The sequence below is a fragment of the Hibiscus syriacus genome, unplaced genomic scaffold (genome assembly GCF_006381635.1).
Source record: "Hibiscus syriacus cultivar Baekdansim isolate YM2019G1 unplaced genomic scaffold, ASM638163v2 tig00110963_pilon, whole genome shotgun sequence".
In the NCBI taxonomy this organism is placed as follows: domain Eukaryota; kingdom Viridiplantae; phylum Streptophyta; class Magnoliopsida; order Malvales; family Malvaceae; genus Hibiscus; species Hibiscus syriacus.
The window spans coordinates 671,649-680,817 of record NW_024062936.1 but is presented as its reverse complement, the minus strand read 5'-3'; the positions used below and the strand labels follow the sequence as shown (position 1 = coordinate 680,817).

Genomic DNA, 9,169 nt, shown 5'->3' with positions numbered 1-9,169 from the left:
CAAAAGTTATTTGAAAATCAAATATATTATACTTCTTCTCTTCTTCTTCTTCCTTACATTTGAATCAAATCCGGATTCTAAAAACTGAAGTGGTCTCCGTAAGTCCTACATGATAGCTTTCTTCCATTCTATACGAGCCTTCTATAAGTGTTACAGTATCGAGTATATTAAATCTTAGATTTTTTTGATTTTTTTAATAGTGTAAAATGATTATAAAATAAAATTTATTTAATTTTTTAACATTTAATAGCGTATATACATCTTACACATAATATTATAAAAATCATTCTCTTTTAATCTTTTATCACTATCAGAAAAGCCTACCGTATGAGTAAGGATGTGCACGACCCGAAATCGATAGATTCTTATTCGATCAAGTCTTTTTGTAGGGTAAAATATAGTAATGGTCATTGAATTTTTTTAAAACTTTCATTTAGGTTCCTAACTTTTAAAACTTATAATACAATCCCCTAACATTTAGTTTATTTGTAATATGGTCCCTCAATATTTAGTTCGCTTGCAATATGGTCCTCGATGTAACTGTTGGGAGACCATATTGAAAACGAACTAAATGTTGTGGATTGTATTGAAATTTGTAAAAGTTGGGGTAACTAAATGAATGATTTAGAAAAGTTAAGTGACCATTATTATACTTTACCCAAAAAAATTCCGTTTCGGTTGTACCGCCTCCCTCTCCCCTGTCGTTACTCTGGTTTTCCTTTGCTTATACACTGTTGCTCAACTCCGCCCTTTGTTTTTCAATATTTCCTTCAAAACACCATCTTTTATATTCGATAAAGTTCCAGTCTTCTCCCTTCGATTCACCAAAGCACAACCGATTCTCTCCTTTCCTTTCTGGGTTTTCTTCTTTGCTCTGTTTTGCTTCGTTTTTGATAGAAAAAGAAAACAATTTCAAGGATTATTTTTTGTTGTTTCTTTCTCCCAGGATCACTAAAATGGCTTGAGTTTCGGTTGATCCTGCAAATAACCGCATTTCGATTTAATAAATAAACAACAGTTAAAACTTCACAGTAAAACCTTACTTTCTCTTAGTTTTGGTAACTCCTTTAGCCTTACCATACGCTCCACCACCTTTGTCTCTAAATTTTTTTATTTATTTAAACAAAAAATATAGGTAATTCTGGGTTTCTAGCATCAATATTATTACCCACATTCCTTTGTGTTCATCTCCTCTCTGGTGGATCTGTTAGTGGTCTTGGTGTGAACTGGGGCACAATGGCGACCCATAAATTGCCTTCAGAAACAGTGGTTCAGAAGTTGAAAGACAATGGTGAAGCTTTTCGATGCGGATTCAAAGACTATGGATGCTCTTGCAGGGAGTGATCTTGAAGTAATGGTCGCCATTCCCAACGATCAGCTTCTTGCTATGAGTAGTTATGATAGTGCTAAACAATGGGTCAAGAAGAATATCACCACATATAACTTCAAAGGAGGTGTTAACATTAAGTAAGTTCATTCTTCTAACTTTTCTAATGTTTTTTTTTTTAGGTTTTGATTTATTTGTGTTGACACTATTTTTAAGATGAGAAAATCGCTCAGTGACAAAAAATGCCTTATAATATACGATTTTAACCAACTTTTTTTAGATTTGCCAAAATGACCAACAAAATCGCAATGCGAAATAAAAATCGCAACGCGATCTCCAGAATCGCAAATCAGTTCCCAGAATCGCAACGCGATTATGAAGAATCGCAATGCGATAATACAAATTCGCATTGCGATTTTCCATAATCGCAACGCGAATATGAAAATCGCAACGTGAACATATAAATCGCAACGCGATTCTGACTATCGCAACGAGTATCCGTAAAATCGCAACGCGTATCCGTAAATCACAATGACAATACGTAAAATCGTAACGCGTATCCGTAAATCACAACGAGAATACGTAAATCGCAACGCGTATCTGTAAATCGTAACGAGAATACGTAAATCGCAATGCGTATCTGTAAATCGCAACGAGATTCTGACTATCGCAATACTGAATTTCAAATTCGCAACTCGATATCTGAATTCGCAACAGGTTTTAATTTCGCAACACAAATGTTTTGGGTATATAACAATGCAACAGCAACAACTCATAACCTAAATCCCTAAATCGCAACTCATTCCATCTCCATCTATCACTCTATCCGGTGACATCTGTTCCTATATCCAACGACATCCTTCCCCATCCGGCAACAGGTTTTAGTTTCGCAGCTCGTTTGTTTAGTAAATTAATTTACAATAATGAAATCATCTAATGTTGATCATGTTTGGATAGATTTGTGTTTTGGAGGGTCATGGGAGAATGTTCATGGTGTTTTACAATATATGTCTTTACCCATGAATCTTCAACTAAAACTGTCATTAAAAAAGTTAACTTTTGAAACTCTAATGTTACGTATTGCAAAGAAATTGAATTTAGAGCCCCTAAGTGGATTTAGGCTATCTTATCAGAGAAATGGTAAAGTTTATTTGTTAACCGGCAATGAAGATGTTGAACGATTTATTGCTTACATTAGTGTTTCAAGTGATGATGTTACATTGCATGTTGTTGAACTTAGAAGTAGTGAAGTTGGGTTAGTAGCGGGTAGTAATCAACTAAGTTTTTCAACCCCAGTTTATGGTGTTCAAAATTTAATGGTTCCACCACAATTTCATCACCAAGCAAATATTGTTTCACCACATTTCCAATACCAAACACAATCTCAAAACCCACAACCTTTCCCTAATCCAAATCCCAATCAACTTTCAGCACCAAATTCCGATTTTCGTATTGACCACTTAGACGATGATGAGCCAACAGAAAAAATTGTGAGTACTAGTCAGTATTCGAAATTTGACCTTGGTCAATACCCGAACTTTGATCTTGGTCAATACTCGGATTTTGATGATTTTGCAAAAGAAGAAACAGACCCTGCGTGTAATGGTTTTGATATTGGTCAATACCCGAATTTTGATGATAAAACAGCTGTTGCCGAGGAAGATGTTGATGATAATGAGGAGGAAGTTACGACTGTAAACGAACATGTTGAACATCCATTCTGTAATTCATATAACACTGAAGAAGAAAAAGAAGAAGAAGAAATCCCCAAAGAAAAGTCCCGGAAGAAAATGCCACGGGAGTATAACTAGAATATGCCAGAATTACTTCAGATACCGGAAGAAGAGTTGGTAAAGATAGCAGTTGATTGTTACACAAAAATTATTCGTATCAAGAAAGATGATTATTTTGATACAAAGGAAGACTTGAAGATAGCTTTGTATAAGAAATGTGTGGAAGATGGCTATCAACTAAAAGTTAACAAATCAAGCTAAGATCGTTTCGAAACAAGGTGTATGATTGACAAAAACTGTATGTGGCGTATGATTGCAAAGAGGATAAAAGATTACGAAATATTTCAAGTTAGGACTTTTATTATAAACATACATGTTCAAGAACCCAAGTTTTTCCTCACCATAGACAGGCAAACAAAAAGGTGTTTGGTGGTTTTCTGGCTGAGTTAATGTTTTTGAATGGTAGGGTATATCGGGGACATGAAATTATGACTGACATGAATGCTCGGTTCAAGATTAGTATCTCATATTCTCAAGCTTGGAGAGCCAAATGTTATGCCTTGGAATTGTTGAGGGGGTCGCCAGAAGCATCGTTTGCCCAACTGCCGGCTTATTGTCACAATTTAAAGCTGAAAAATCCTGGGTCGGTAACTCATATCAAAACAGATAGAGATGGACGCTTTGAGTTGCTATTTATCGCCATTGGTGCTGCGGTTAGTAAATCAATATAATTTTGTTGACTCATTTTTGTTAGTTACATGCATTTCACATTTAAATGATTATATTTCTTGTGTATATGATTTTGTAGATTCGTTCGTTTATTAATTGCATGCGCCCAGTTATGATAGTTGACGGAGCACATTTAAAAGGCCGATACCTTGGCTTCTTGTTTCCAGAACGAGTCCAATAATTTATCGCATCCAAGAATTTAGCCAAATGAGAGCTCCATCCCTTAATAATATCTCTTAAATCAGCCAATGATATGTAATTTATCATGTCATATACTATTGCCTTAAGGGATGGGAGCTGAAGCTCGACGAGAAGCCAATGTTTACTTTCTAAAATAGGGATAAACACCTGCAATCATAAGTAATAATTCATTCATTTGCGCACTTATTTATGAATACCTTTAAACTCAATCTAAAATAAATACTAACCTTATCGACCTCCCACCATGCAGGATAAAGTTTAGCTTGTCCATTGCCCAACGCAAATGATTCATCTCGTTGATTCTTCAAGTGAACGGCGTTAAAAGACGTCGGCATAATTGTATATCGTGTATTTCTTTTATTTTTCTTAAGTTTCCTAATTATTAGAAGACGTGAACCCCACGCATCGATATGTTGTTTTACAAAAAAACGACATATATTAGTGACTTACATAAATTTAAAAAAAAATAATCAAATTGAAATATAAGAAAAATATAAGACTTACCCCTCCATCGAAATAGCCATTGTCTTCGACCCCTAATAATATGCCCCACCAAGACCGATCAAGCAACAAATAGATATCATCGTTGAGCTTGCATATGTCAGTGAAACACCCCTGGCTTCGCTCATGTAGATAAAAATCAACTGAAGTCTTAGCCCAATGGGTGTTATCCAGAATTGTGTGCGGTAGTTGTCTCCTCTCTACTTCAGATACCGGAATGGTACTGGCCGGTAACTCATTCGAGAGCCAACTCTCATCCATCATGTCCGACACGTCAGAGGGTTTCTCAAGAATCTTACATATGACGCCATGTGAATCGGGCTCTTGAATGGTGGGAGGGACCTCTTCAACGATGACAGTGGCCTCTTGAACGGTGGGAGGGGACTCTCGAGAAATGATAGGGGCCTCTTCAACGATAGGAGTGGACTATTGAGGGATGACAGCGAGTCGGGCTTCTTCTTGTGGTGTCTTTGCACTATTGGGCTGTACGGAGACTTAATAGCACGTGCACGCCGTCTGATGCGTGAACTCCGTCGTGCAAGAAAAACCCGACGTAAAGCATCCACCTTATCAGGCCGCTAAATAATTAAATACAAAAATCAGTAAATAAACAGACATGATATTTAAACAGTGAAAACAAAGACAAATACTAACTTCACAGTGTTAAAGAATAAACAGTTTAGCAGTATTGGCAGCAACCGAATAAATTTACTAAGCAATCTAATTGAAATGGTTAATCTAAGTGAAATTACGAGTAAATTTTTCATAAAGTTAAATATGGAAAATCTTAAACTTACCTCGTTGCGTAGAGTATGAACCTCATTCTGCAACGATACTACCATCTCACGTAGAGCGGCAACCTCACCACGTAAAGTAGACACCTCCACACGCCATGCACCATCGTTATCGCGTAGAGTACCGATCTCCTCACGCAAGACATTGACCTCATCACGTAACTCCCTTGACTCATCCCGTGGAGGTGGAGAACAGGGAGATAGAAGTCGTGGCATCTTTGTCGGTCGCCTATCATGAGGTGATGGTGGAGAAGAGGCTCGATGATGTGACGGGATAGGTGATGGCTCTCGTTGTAGAGGTGTATAGTCGGGTCGATCAGGTGATGGCTCTGGGTGAGGTGATGGCTCTCGAAGTGGAGGAAGTAGAGGCTGCTCATCATTCGTGCCATCAAAAAAACGCTGACTAGCTTGCCACCAATCAGTGGTAAGCTCAGCGTTCGTGGGTGTCAGTCTCTGTAATGGAGTGTTGACCTCCTAAAAAATATAAAAAATCAAACAAAGTTAAACGTCTACTATTAATAACTTGTTTATATATGATAGTATTTGTGTTAACTTACATTATTTATTGTCGCATATGGTATTAAGTCTTCCCAATCCAACAGACGTTTCCTCTTCCAGGAAATAGCCCTAGGAATATCATTTGAAGTTTTTAATGCATATGTCTGCATGCTGGGAAAAGCCTCGAATATCCAAATCTACAAACAATATAATAACAAACATTAGTAATTGTTAAATAATTAATTATAATTTTTAAAACATTATATAGAAATTCTTACCTTAAAGGCCCAAATAAAGCCTGACAAAGTGTATTTCGACCCATCACCACGCAAACTTTTGCGGTCATCAAAGGCAGACGACAACTTAGTCCAGGTAGCTTTCCATATATACGAACCCCACGAAAACAGATTTCATGCATTTAGGTCCTCTACCAATAATATTAGCTCATGAGGAATAGGTTGTCTGGCCTCTCTGCCTAAAAAAGTCGGCAAACAAAAGTACTAGAAGGCATACTCGGACAACATCGACGTCATTCATCCGAGTAAAACCATCTTTCTTATTAAACAATTTCTTCAGGTCTTCGACGTGTAAGTTCGGCTTCTCTATTGACTCATCAGGAAAAACCCGGGATAACCATGATGGGCGGGTGATATGACGAGTGTACCGGCCTACATCATCGTGTCCGAATCGTAGACCAGTGATTAAGCAGAACTCCTTCCGCCCAAAACAAGTATACGCCGGTGGAAAATGAAACCATATCTCTTCCTCACCACTTTGTATACTGTCGGGAAAATCGCTAGTCATGGTCTGAAGCCACAAATGGGTCAAATTAGCATATCCACCCGGATGCTGTACTCTCAGCCATGGCCCGAAGCAGGTTTCCTCAAACAATTTTCTTTGTGTAGATGAAAGCTTCGAAGCAATTATAGTGGCTAGGCTAACTTTATTCCTTAATGTCAATGAAGCCGAAAAAAATTTCTACAAAAATAATAAACATACCAAGTTAGATATACCAAAAACTACACTGTGAAGATATACCAAAAACAATAAACATAAAGAGTAATAGTTTATTCTTGAAACTAAAATTTGCAACACTGTTTTGTCTTTTGGTTGAAATGAAAATCGCAACGAGAGAATGAAAATCGCAACGCGGAAATGACTATCGCAACGAGAGAATCGTACGCGAAATGAAAATCGCAACGAGAAATGAAAATCGCAATGCGATTTTGGTTTCGCGTTGCGATTTTCATTTCGCGTTGCGATTCTCTCGTTGCGATTTTCATTTCTCTCGTTGCGATAGTCATTTTCGTGTTGCGATTTTCATTTTCATGTTGCGATTTTAAGTTTAGAAACTATTCTTCTTCTGCAAATTGAAACTTTAATGAATTGCATTACTTCAACCAAAAGACAAAACAAAGACAAATACTAACTTCACAGGGTTAAAGACTAAACAATTTAGTAGTATTGACAGCAATCGAATGAATTTAATAAGAAATCTAAGTGAAATGGTTAATCTATTATTGAAATTACCAGTAAACTTATCATCAATTTCAATATGAAAAACCTAAAATAATGCAAAAATTTCAAAATAAAAATAATTAAAAAAACTAACCCTCGGAGGTTGATTTTCCATTTCTGAATGATTGTGATGGATTTCTGACCGTGAATGGTTGTGAGGGATTTCGCCGGAGATGGGGACGGATTTCGCCGTAGAGAGTGAGAGATGGAGATGGGACTGAGTTGTGATTTTTTTTAGGTTTTAGGTTATAAGTTGCGATTACGGGATATACTGTGGACGGTTCAGTGTTCCGATAATTAATATTCGTGTTTGGAATTTGAAAATAAAATACGCGTAGCGATTATAATGGCGCTTTAAAAATCGCGTTGCGATTTACGGGTACACGTTACGATTTTACGTATTGTCGTTGCGATTTACAGATACGCATTACGATTTACGTATTCTCGTTGCGATTTACAGATACGCGTTGCGATTTACGTATTCTCGTTGCGATTTACGGATACGCGTTGCTATTTTACGTATTGTCGTTGCGATTTACGGATACGCGTTGCGATTTTACGGATACTCGTTGCGATAGTCAGAATCGCGTTGCGATTTATATGTTCGTGTTGCGATTTTCATATTCGCGTTGCGATTATGGAAAATCGCAATGCGAATTTGTACTATCGCATTGCGATTATTCATAATCGCGTTGCGATTCTGGGAACTGATTTGCGATTCTGGAGATTGCCTTGCGATTTTTATTTCGCATTGCGATTTTGTTGGTCATTTTGACAAATCCAAAAAAAGTTAGTTAAAATCGTATATTATAAGACATTTTTGGTCACTTAGGCGATTTTCTCTTTTAAAGATTTGTTTAAGGTCATGAGAAGAAAAATGTTCTCGTCTTCTAGTGTGGATTTTGATCAATTTGGTATGATTTTTTTAATGTATTTAGAGCTGGAGGTCATATTCTCCTATCTATGTTTGGTAAAATGTTATTCAGATTCGAGTGTATATATATATTTAAAGATCATATTTCCAGTCATATCAGAAAATTTGTATTAGTATGTTGAGCCTTTTCACTTTGTTTTCACAGGTACGTAGCTGTTGGAAATGAACCATTTCTCACATCCTATAATGGCTCATTTATAAACACCACATTCCCTGCTCTTCAAGACATTCAAAATGCACTTAATGATGCTGGTGTTGGGGGACACCATAAAGGGTACAGTGCCCTTAAATGTTGATGTCTACAGTTCACCCGAAAGCAATCCTGTTCCGTTTGCTGGCCGGTTCCGGACCGATATCAGTGGACCTATGTCACAGATTGTCAATTTCCTAGAAAACAACAGTGTACCTTTTTCCGAGAACATCTACCCTTTCCTCAGTCTTTACGGGAATGATGACTTCCCCTTTAACTACGCTTTCTTTGATGGAGGAAACCCGATTGTCGATAACGGTATTCAGTACACTAATGTTTTCGATGCCAACTTCGACACGTTGGTTTCAGCTTTGAAAGCAGTAGGCCATGGGGATATGCCCATTATTATTGGGGAAGTTGGTTGGCCTACATATGGTGACAAGAATGCCAATATGGCTAATGCTCAGAGCTTTTACAATGGACTCTTGTCTAGACTTGCAGCCAACACCAGCACGCCTCGAAGTTTACTTGTTTAGACTTATTGATGAGGATGCCAAGAGCATTGCTCCAGGAAATTTCGAGCGTCATTGGGGGATCTTTCGATACGATGGGTAGCCTAAATTCCCATTAGATCTTTCAAGTCATAATCAAAACAAGTTCCTCACTGGTGCAAAGGATGTGAAATATCTTCCACAGCAATGGTGTACGTTCAATCCAAATGTTAAGTATAGTAATGGTTATTGA

The 9,169-nt window shown here is 37.3% G+C and overlaps 1 pseudogene; it reads left to right on the top strand.

The window, feature by feature from the left end:
* The first annotated feature begins 1,131 nt into the window (after positions 1-1,131).
* On the top strand, positions 1,132-9,169 carry LOC120148560 (annotated as a pseudogene).